Here is a 12301-nt window from a genome sequence, read left to right as displayed (position 1 = left end):
GCCAGCCAGTGATGCCTATTCTGACTGGCAGCAGCTGTCCAAGGAAAGGTTCTTTCCTTTTACCATACCACGCGAGAACCTCTAAACAGGAGGTGCCAGCGGCTAACCTCACTGTCACAAGCAGTATGCCTCTGCAGAGCAATTGGGAATCACAATTGGGGAGGGTGCTGTTGCACTTGGGTCCATCTTGCAAGGCTTCCAATAGCCATCTGGTTTACATTGTGAGAACGGGATGTTGATCTTCATTTTGACCCAGTAGAGTTCGTCTCACGTTCTTACGACATGCATGCAAAACATGTGCTTTACCACTGAGATCTACTACTCTTATCCTTACACAAAGGTTCATTCTACTATTATTTAGAATTGGGAAACTCTGGAAAGGAACAAATAGTTACTGCATACCGAAGTTTTATATGTGGCTTTTTATATTTATGGCATGCTGATATGCGTGTCAGATTTCAAAATAATCAGATAAGTTCGAACCCTTTCCCCTCTAGCCAGGAAACAGCAGAAAAACATCAGAACAGTTGTTTTTGCATGATTTATAGTATTTTGTGCTGTCGGTTGCATCAGAAACAGAAGATTGTGCTATATTTGTCCTTTGTCTCTGCTCCAGCCAAAATCAGGAAGCATCTCGGCATGGATTTGCTAATCTTTAAGTCATGGCCATTGTTTAAAACTGATTTCCATTTTTTTTTTATCAAATTGATTTGTGGTTCAAAATGTAGTTCTGTCATGGAAATCCATTAAAAAAAATGGTCACTGCATTTTTCTCAGTTAAAACCTTCTCTGTGTTCTGTGCTTTAACACTATTCAGACTAGAAATTAAGAGGAAACAGTTATTCCCCACACTGCTAAAAACTTTATAAAGGTAAAGGGACCCCTGACCATTAGGTCCGGTCGTGGCCGACTCTGGGGTTGCGGGGCTCATCTTGCTTTATTGGCCAAGGGAGCTGGTGTACAGCTTCCAGGTCATGTGGCCAGCATGACTAAGCCGCTTGTGGCGAACTAGAGCAGCACACGGAAACGCTGTTTACCTTCCCGCTGGAGCGATACCTATTTATCTACTTGCACTTTGACATGATTTCGAACTGCTAGGTTGGCAGGAGCAGGGACTGAGCAATGGGAGCTCACCCCGTCGTGGGGATTCGAACCGCCAACCTTCTGATCAGCAAGTCCTAGGCTCTGTGGTTTAACCCACAGCGCCACCCACATCCCTTTAAAAACTTTATAGCAGATTATTACTAACAAAATATTCCTCCAAAGCCCCCTTTGTGATTATTCCCCCCAAGCCCTGCTCAGATCTTATAGTTTTACTGTATGTAGATTGCAAACTACACTTTGTTCTCTGCTTCCTATGTTAAAGGACCAGACTTACCCCTATCTAATGAGTTGTATTTGATTATCATAGTTTATATTATTTATAAGATCATTCAAATGCAAAGAAATGTTTTCAGATTTTGAACAAATAGCTGAAAGCATTAAAATATCTCTGCATCAATTGACCAGAACCTACATGGAAACTTTGCTGCAAGAGTGTCTTCCTCCATACTTTTCTCTTTTTTATAAAAAAAATATTATTGGTTTTACAAGATTTTATACATTTTAACTTTAACCATTTCAAATATTGAAATAAAAGGTTCTATTGAACATATTTCCCAATATTCAAGAAAATGAGACAGCCCCTGCTCACCTGTGTGCATAAAAGGCCTTGATGTACACATTAAATTAAGATGGATAGATTGTAGTAAAACAGGATAAGCAGCGCTGAATCAGTGATGGACTTTCATCCCACTAGTTTCATTAGGCCTGGCAGAGATCCTAATTTGGCCTACAAAACTGTTTTTCCCAAGTCACAACCACCTGACATCATATAAATTTAAATTTCCTAAATGCCTATTTCTTTTTTTTAAAAAACTCAAGGCATCTTAAAACAGACTATTGAGGCTGTATCTTTTGTCACCACTCTCTGAACCTGCAGAGCATACCTTGAGGGTGTTTACCACCTTAGATGTTGGTTATTTGTTACTGTGCAAATTCTGCTTGCTTGATTGGAGGTTGAAAAAAGCTGTTCCGCAGTTTGAGGTGTAGCTTTCAAATCAAGTCTGGGTTTTTGTTGCTGGCAGGCAAAAAGTCTTGGCATTCCAAAAAAATAAGGAAGTGGAGAGCACAAAATATATAAAAGGTTGATTACATGTTTAATATGTACTTTTTCTGTTACGGATATTGGTTCAAATAAATCTTAGGTTATATATTAATCTTCTTTCAGTAACAGCATGAACTTGAATAAATAACATTTGGATAAAAAGAATTACCAAGCTGTGTAAAAATTTTGAGTTGAATAAAATCTTGCTTTGCTGCTTCCCACCTCAAAACCTTCTGCCTAACTCTGGACTACATAACGCTTTGTTAAATGTCACTGCACCAGAAACTATAGATGGTGGCTGTTGCTGCAACAGCAATACAAGTTACAGTGTTAGCATATTACACATTTAGACATCTCATTAGCATAACAACCATTGTACCCAGTTACAGATAGGTAGCCGTGTTGGTCTGCCATAGTCAAAACATCTGAAGAAGTGTGCATGCACACGAAAGCTCATACCAAGAACTAACTTAGTTGGTCTTTAAGGTGCTACTGGAAGGATTTTTTTTGTTTTAACCATTGTACCCAGTCACTCATATAGCAGTTCTTCATAGGATCAGTCTGCTAATTCAGAAAAAGCATTGTCTAAAATTAAATTATTGCTTTCAAATAACACAAACATATATTCATGAGTCCATGAATTCAATCACTTTTTAAATAAATGACATGAAAATGCTGCATGGTGAAAATGCTACATAATTGTTTATCTGTCAAGATGCTCTGTTATATCCAACACTGGTCATACTCAGAGTAGATCCATTGGCAATAGTACACATGACTAGCTTAGGTTCATTCATTTCAATTAGCCTACTATGAGTAGAACTAACTTGGACATAACCAGTGCTTTCCCCCTCTAAAAATGTTTAGGGGTACTCTCATTTTGACTCTAGAAAATCACAATTTTATAGTTCAGTTCGGGGAAAATAAATACAGTAAATGGACAAAAGTACAAAGATTCACAAAATATTTAGGGGTATGCGTACCCCTGTGTACCCCCAGAAAAAAAGCACTGGATATAACCCATGGCTCATGTCTACATCATTTGTCTAATTTTTGCTATTTTTCTTTTTGTCTTCCCCTCATCCACTTTCTGTAGCGTCTTGCCTGATAAAGAATTCTAGAGAATGCAAACGCTTTTGTGACATTTTGGATGGAAGCTATTGCCCAACTATGACTGATCAGCTATTCTTCTCCTATTTTCTCAGAATAAGCAAGTTTGTTTCAGGTTCCAAATCCAGATTGCCAGTTCAGGCATCTCCATGTACACATTTAAGAGAAATGTTTTGACATATAGGCTGTCATCATCTGTGAATAATAGTCATGGCACTCAGAGGAACGAACACCTCCATATTAACTTCCCCTAAAAGCACTGTACTTAGTCCTACGAAAGAGTATTTCTGGAATAGCAGACTCCACTAAGTATCACCTGCTACAACTTGAGGGTACAAATGGCAGTTGCTCATAATTGTACAAAATCATACACAAAACTATGAGAAAGCAAAGTGCACACATTTGATGGTGGGGCTTGATTATGCCCCATCCCATCCATTTCCCTAAAATACTACCCTTTTAGGAAACAACTCTTCCTAGGAAGTCATTGTGTGGGAACCTCTGGTGGTTGGGGGACAGGTTTTAATGAGTCCTGCCATGCATTGAAAGAGCTTGTGAGCAGGCCTTGCAGGCTTCCATTCACCATTCACCTCCACACGGTCACTCACAAGTTGGCAATCCTTGAGGAGAGACTGATGGCACTACTCGGGATCCCACCTCATCTGTAGTAGCTCTACACATGTACATCAATATGCACATAGGGCCCTTTGTGGTTACTCAACACATGCCTGAAGGGATGCTTGTTTTCAGTGCATCTGCTGGTTCATGATTTGATCTCACCAAAGGAAAGGGCTCCTTTAAAATTTCAAACATTTTTCCTAGCTGCTTTTCATCACTATGCTCATCATTCCCAATGGAGAGTCTCTGAATCTTTCTGCACATCCATGGCTCCAATGAGAATCAACTTCCTAGATGATATTATTGTCCCATTCAGCCACCCAGCCACCCATTGTAGCTTTACAGCAGAAGGACCTGTATCAGTAGACATAGCTTGGTGCTTTGAAGCAAGGAGGTCTAATTTGTGACCCTCCAGGAAATGTTGGACTCCAGTTCCCATGAGCCTCAAATGGCATGGCCAATGGTCAAGAGTAAAGGGACTTGCAGCACAGCCACATTTAGAGGGTCACAGGTTAGTCAGTCCTGCTTTAAAGAGTTGGTATTCCTGGGATTCTTGCAGACATGCAGCAGTGATTTTAAGTGCCCTGTGAGCAGTTTTACCCTCTTCACAGAAGCCAAGACAGTGACTTACGCTTCCTGTGCAATGTGTGAGGTTTATAGTCACACATCACTCCCAAAGCAAAATGCACAAGTCCCAGATTGTGTGATGCTGACACATTTTACCATGGTGGAGACAGGGACATTCTTACTTGGCATGTTTCTACAGGAAGCACAAAAAGAACTTTGTGTTGCTGCGCTTCCTGTGCAAGATCCAAAGCTGTTCTTCCAGATGCTTTAAGCATAGAGACATTATGTGAGGTGAATATGAACTAGAATCATAGAATCGTAGAATTCTAGAGTTTGAAGGCACCACAAAGGTCAACTAGTTCAACCTCCTGCAATGCAGGAATCTCATAAAGCATCCATAACTGTTTGGGAGCATCTGGAAGACAAAAATGTATTAAGGAGTTAGTGCTCTGACAGGGTTACCTTTCCTGCCTCTGTTCCTTCCCCCTCCCTTGCTCTTGTTAAGTTTTTTTGATGGTGTGAGAACAGCCTTTAATGTCCTGAGGACATTGGGAGGAGAAGCTGTCTTCATCAGTTGTGGAGGATAATGCTGGGTACCTTCTTTGATGTTGGACGTTGTTTTGAGAAAAGGAGGCCTTGGGAGGGGGTGGCTAATGGATGGTCTGCACGTAGCCAGTCTTGGAAGCCACACAGGCTACCTATAAAATCAAAGTTTGGGCAAAGTTTCTTTGAAGCTCATGTACAGACTGATTGCCTGCAGGGCCGTGCAAACTGAGGCTACCTGGGGGAGTCACTTCGCTGCTTCTTGAGGGCTTCCCAGCAGTGGCGTAGCGTGAGGGGTACAGGGGGGGCCGGCCGCACCGGGCGCAACATCTAGGGGTTAGGGTTAGGGGCCGCAAATCCACGGGTTAGGGGGAACAAATTACTTGCCTTGCCCCGGGTGATGACAACCCACGCTACGCCACTGCTTCCAAGTGGCAGGTTGAAGTGCTTGCTTGGTATGCATAAATTGCTTGCTGTTTTGGAAGAAAACCTTTAATCTTCTCACTCACTTGTGTATTTTGTATTGCTTCTGAATCTCATTTTAAAAGAACCACCTTGCCTTTAACATGACAAAAGCACGTGGTCATCCAGCCTCTGCTTAAAAGCCTCCAAAGAAAGAGAGTCCACAACCTCTCGAGGGAGTTTGTTCCACTGTCAAACAACTCTTACTGTCAGGAAATTCTTCCTGATGTTTAGTTGGAATCTCCTTTTTTGTAACTTCAATCCATTGTTTCAGATTCTACCCTCTGGAGCAGGAGAAAGCAAGCTTGCTCCATCTTCCATGTGAAAGCCCTTCAGATATTTCAAGATGGCTATCATTTCAGTCTCCCCTTTTCCCAGCAAAACATACTCAGCTCCCTCAACTGTTCCTCATAAGGCTTGGTTTCCAGACCCCTGATCATCTTGATCACCCTCCTCTGCACATGTTTCAGCTTGTCAATATCATTCTTAAATGGTGGTGCCCAGAACTGGACACAGTATTCCATGTGTTGTCTGACCAAGACAGAATAGACTGGCGCTATTACTTCCTTTCATCATAACACTATACTTCTGTAGATGCAGCCTAGAAAAGCATTCACTTTTTTGTTTCTGCATCATACTGTGAACTCATGTTAAGCTTGTGGTTTACTAAGACCCCTAGATCCTTTTCACACGTACTACTGGCAAACCAAGTGTCCCTCATCTTATATTTGTGCAGCTGGTTCATTCTGCCTAACAACCAGACATTTGACCCTATAAAAATTCTTTGTGTTCATTTTGGCCCAGTTCTCCAATCTGTATACAGCAGCTGCCTCAACTTGCACCCAATGTGGGACCTTATTAACCTCACAGGCTGAAGGAGTTTCTTTTCGAAACTGGGATCACCGGGCTGCAGTCCTATTTGCTACAGCTGCCCCGCCACCTCCAAGATTTCCTTGCATCAGAGATAATGAAAATATATTGTACTTATTTTGCTGATTCTGGAGTAGCCCTTATATGTACTGCAGGCCTTATAATAGTGGGTACATGGTGAAGAACACATTCTTTGGACTTTGCTTGCCATATATTGTGTCTTTGTATGTTGGCCTGATCACCTGCTTTTTTCTATTTGTGTATGTTTCTGTACAGGGATGTGGGTGGCACTGTGGGTAAAACCTCAGTGCCTAGGACTTGCCGATCATATGGTCGGCGGTTCGAATCCCCGTGGCGGGGTGTGCTCCCATCTTTCGGTCCCAGCTCCTGCCCACCTAGCAGTTTGAAAGCACCCCTAAGTGCAAGTAGATAAATAGGTACTGCTTTATAGCGGGAAGGTAAACGGCGTTTCCGTGTGCTGCGCTGGTGCTGGCTCACCAGAGCAGCTTCATCACACTGGCCACGTGACCTGGAAGTGTCTTCAGACAGCATTGGCCCCCGGCCTCTTAAGTGAGATGGGTGCACAACCCTAGAGTCGGACACGACTGGCCCGTACGGGCAGGGGTACCTTTACCTTTACCTTTACGTTTCTGTACAGTGGGTTCCTTATTTTTTGTGCCCTCCAATCCATTAAGGACATCTTGAATCCCAATTCTGGGAAGTTTCCTTAAAAACAGGAAGGGATGTTGAGGTGGGAGCCCTGCTGATGCAGACTGGTAAAACTGGAACATGAGAAGAGAATAGCTATGAGAGATCATGATAAAAGGAAGATATCCCATATGGGGATTGTGTGTGCATGCTTTTCACAGTTCTAAGAGTTATGCTGCAGTGTTCAGAAAAGGATTTTCAACAGTGCTGTACTGTTAAGTGTGAAGGTAATGAACCACATGCTGATGTAGGTGGAATTATGCCATCCCTGGGCTGCTGCTGCTGCGGCTCACAGCTCTCAATGTTGCTAACATTTCTGTAGGACACACAGACAGCAGGTGCTTTAATCATCCCCAGACACCTTATCTTAGGTGGTGGTTGTTTGTGGTGGTTAATTTGGTAAAAGGGAAAATAAAAAGGCTGACCATTAGGTCCAGCGCGGACAACTCTGGGGTTTGGCGCTCATCTTGCTTTATTGGACGAGGGAGTCGACGTACAGCTTCCAGGTCATGTGGCCAGCATGACTAAGCCGCTTCTGGTGAACCAGAGCAGCACACGGAAATGCTGTTTATCTTCCCGCCATAGCGGTACCTATTTATCTACTTGCACTTCTTGCTTTTGAACTGCTAGGTTGGCAGGAGCAGGGACCGAGCAACAGGAGCTCACCCCGTTGCGGGTATTCAAACCGCTGACCTTCTGATCGGCAAGCCCTAGGCTCTGAGGTTTAACCCACAGTGCCACCCACGTCCCATAAAAGGGAAAATAGATATACCTTGTAAATGAGGTTTATAAAATAAAAATGAGTATTCCCTGGATGCCTAAGTTCCAGGTTTGAGGCAAGTACTCTTTATTGAGAGAGCCCCAGCTGAGATTTAAGATAACAAAATGTGCAGAAAAGTGAAGAATGGAAATATAGGCCTTAAAAATATCCCCATCTAAGTTGCTCCCAAAGTTTCCCACTACCCTTAGCATAGAAAGAGACCACATGTTTAGTAAGTTAAAATGGTTTCTTGCAAACTCTTCAAAGGTCAGATTAATGTGTTTTTCCATACATCAACAAGAAAAGACAGGCTGCACAACTTAAGTTCCAAAACGGTACATGTTTCTAAATTATTTGTATAGAAACACAAAGATGGCTTGCTTAAGCCATGCAGCCTAAATGTGGAGCATCCAGCTTAGACCTCCTTACTAGTAGAGTTTACATGGTGGAAAATGAGAGAACAAAGTGTTTGATAACCCTTCCTGTCAAGGTGAGGGTGTGTGACCTAGCTAAGCCTGGCAAAAAGTTTACTCTGTGGTCTTATCCCCTGCATGCCTTAATTAGAATTAAGCATGTTGATTATATGAGACTGGATATCCCACAGTTTGACCTTCTGGGTTTGTTTTTAGCTTCCCCATCCCTTAAAATGCCTGGGCCATTTTCCATATCCTGGATATAATTTTAAAAAGTTGGTTGCACATTCATGGGAGTCTTTGCCATTGATTATGACGAGACTTGCTTTCTAAAAATATGAGAGTCATGGTAAGCAACACTGAAAATATTTATTATACTACAAATGTACCAAAATGTATTCAAAACATATTATTACATTTTTTAAAAAACTGTAAAAAAAAACCTAGTAAGTTCTTCAGCGCTTTAGCTTTAGCTAGCATAGATTTCCCTGTTCATATTGCTATTTTATTAATTATTTATTTATAGGCCACCTTTATCTTCCAAGGAGCTCAAGGCAGTGTACCGGGTTCTCCTCATCCCCATTTCAGCCTCACAACAATCCTGTGAAGTAGATTAGGCTAAGAGAGTGTGACTGGCCCAAGGTCACCTAGTGGGCTACATGGCTGAGTGGGGATTTGAACCCTAGTCTCCCAGGTCAAAGTCCAACACTCTAACCATTACACCACACTGGCACTTTTACACTACTCTTTTACATTACAGTGGTACCTCAGGTTAAGAACTTAATTTGTTCCGGAGGTCCGTTCTTAGCCTGAAACTGTTCTTAACCTGAAGCACCACTTTAGCTAATGGGGCCTCCTGCTGTCGCCGCACCACCTCAGCACAATTTCTGTTCTCATCCTGAAGCAAAGTTCTTAACCTGAGGTAATATTTCTGGGTTAGCGGAGTCTGTAACCTGAAGCGAGGTACCACTGTACTCAATTGGTGTGGCAGCCAGCACAATGCTATTCATTCCTATGTCATCAGTAGAGAAGTCCTAGATTGTATGATGGACCCCATGTTGTCAGTGCTCCCAACACCAGCTTCCCCCCAGTTTCTGGGGGTCCAGTGCTGGCGTGCAGAGGAGGAACATCTTGAGATCCTCCCAGTTGGTTCAGAGCTACATTTACCCAAACATGATACAGAAAGAGCAGCATTGCAACAGCTTCCATTTCACTGGAGTGAGGAAAACCCATTGGTCACCCCCATCCCATGGCCCCCATATGACATGAGAGATATGTATGGGAGCGGGAAGAGAATTAAACTCCTTCCAGTTCATGGTTTAAACAATAGGATTCTCACCACCACCTATAACTCACCAGAAAGCTTACATCATAACTTCTGTTTCAAAGGCTGAAATTCTGGCTCCCTTGAAGTCCAATGGCAAAACTACAAATGGCTTTCAAGCAGCTGGAGTTTTGCTTTTTACTATCTCCAATATCCTCAAACTTGTTAGTGCTTTGTGAAAAACAACTCATTAACAAGATTTGGAAAGCAGCAGGGTATGGGAAGTTTCTCTTTTATTATTAGAAAACACTTCATTTTGTTTAGATTCGTTCATGATAACCCGTAACAGCCGTACACATTTGTTAACTTTATCTTCTGAACTTGCTTTCTTGGGTTTCCAAAACTTTTTCCAGCCAAATGAGACCTAGGAGAGCCAGATGCATATATCTTGTTTAATTACTGTGCCGATGAGGCTGTTCTGTTATCTCTGGTTACAGGATAAAAAACAGAGACAAATGTTCAGATTGAAGCCTCCTCCTTTAGCTGGAGCATGTTTTATTAAAGATCATCCTGTTTCCCCTTTTCAAAATAAACCTTGGGGCGCTCACTTAGAATAAATGTTTCCTTGAAAAGCTTGCTATTCTTAGTACTTTTCAATAGTTTGTGCTTTTAATCTTGATACCTCAATAGTGTTTTCGTTGATTTTTCATAGCAGGAACTGATGTATTTTATAGCTGTTGCCTTTCCAGCTATCCATCTCCTAAATAACTGCTGTGATCATGATTCCACCCATCCCCCCCGACAAATCATAAAAATAAATTTGGAATTATACAATTGCTTTGATGATGAACTCACAAAACTAGCAGCTGATGGAGCAGTGACTTCAAGAAACAATTGTCAGTTTTCAAACATACATTTAAACATGCATGTTTCAGTTGCTCAACTGAATCTAATCAATATTGCCACTGGTGGGTTTATTACAATGTTTCTTTTGTGGATTATAACGGGAGACACACATCACTCACTTGCAAAAAGATACATGCATATATATTTTTTCAAGTCAGCTTATTGAACAATGGGCAGAACGTCTCCTTTAAATTGCAGGGTAGTTTGATTAATATTAGTTCTCCTGCATCCTGCCCAGTAATAGATTTTGAATGTTCATAACAGAAAAGGTATTCAAAGCTTATAGACATAGCTTCAAATCCAGTTGTTCCAGTGCATGTCCAGGGACTTTCCTTGTTCTCTTTTGCAAGCAGTTGGCAACTCGCTGGATTCTTAGTGTGGGGAGCAGTAGGCAAGAAGCTGTAGATGCATCAGTGTTTGCATTTCACGGATATACTGAAACACAAGGAGAATGCGTGAATCTGGATGCAATACAAAAAGGGAAACCCCAAGAATCTAAATATTTTATGGGATGGAGGAAAATATGGGCTGCAGTAATGCTGAAGGAGACTTGGGAATAACAAGAGACAATAGACCACATCCATTTACAGTGTAATGTGGTGGAGAAAAACATCTACAGCTAGTTTAATATAACACAGGAGCAGAATGTACTTTTTTTCCGAACAACTCCTTTGTAGAAAGAACAGGGGTCTGCAGCCGAAGTCTTGGCTGGTTAGTTCAAAGCAAACATCAATATTCCTCTCCTCCTAGCCACATGCAGCTCTCCTCTCTCTCCCCAGGGTCTCCTCCAGTTTCCCTCCTCTCAAAATCTTCCCTTTGCCCCCTGCTCATCCTTTTGCACCACTCCTCACCCCCAGCCTTAGCCTTTCCTATCCCTTTTCTTTGACCTTTGCTTCTTCTGCTGGTTACTTCCTAGGTCTTTCCAACTGTGATGCCCCTCATTAAGATCTGACAAGCTCCACAGATTAAAGACATGGACACCCATGGAATGTTCCTCCTAGCGCCATGTTGAATGCAGCACAGTAATCATACTCTGGGGAGAAGAGAGGAAAACTGTTACAATGGGGAAGGAATGGATGCCAAGTGAAGAATTTCCCAGACATATACGGAACACTGTATTGGCAGCAGTGCACGTCTTTGGCAACTGGCAATTTCCCATAAAAATAGCTCCAAATCGGGAATTTGGGCAATTTTTTTAAAAAAGGTCAACAATTTTCACTGTTTGAAACATGGTAACCCTAGGGGACCTACTAGCTATGGGGCATGTAAGGCACAAATCAAGTGTGAAAGGTGATGGCGGCTCAAGAACTTTGCAATACTAAGCCTTATTTTCTCTAAAAGTAGGCATCAAATGTTTCTAGCAACCAACATGACAGAACAATATGCTGCTTGACAACTTAATTGTTAACAGTGGGCTGTGAGGTACAAAACTGAAGTTGTCCTCTGAAATATAGGCTAAATATATAGAAAGCTGTGCTAAATATTTTATATCTATATGTGGGACACAGCATTATTAGTCACTGCTCTTTGTTTCTTTTCTGGAAGACCAGAGACCAAGCCAGGCAGGATGGTGGAGACTCTTTAAACTTCAGCAACATAGCAGCCAGGGGAGGAGGAGATTTGGAATAAGATGGAGCGACTTTTTTTGGGGGGGCATTTAACCCTTTCTCTACTGCTGCATTTCATCCCTCTTCACCTCTCTGCTCTCAATTCCAACCTCCTGATGCTGCATTTCATTTCAAAAAAGTTTGGGCTTTGTTACATTTTTGGACCCTTCCTCCAGGCTAGAAACTACCTTTAACATCCTAGGATAATAAAACTGTCTTTACCCGGAACTGAAAATAAAACAGTGTTGATGTCAGGAGAGTCTCTCTGAGGAGAATATTCCAGAAATGGGGCATCACCACCAAGAAGGCTTTTTCTCTGCTTGCTGT

This window comes from Podarcis melisellensis (assembly GCF_964234715.1).
Source record: "Podarcis melisellensis genome assembly, chromosome: 4".
NCBI lineage: Eukaryota > Metazoa > Chordata > Lepidosauria > Squamata > Lacertidae > Podarcis > Podarcis melisellensis.
The sequence above is the reverse complement of the archived record's forward strand: the minus strand, read 5'-3'. Positions refer to the sequence as shown.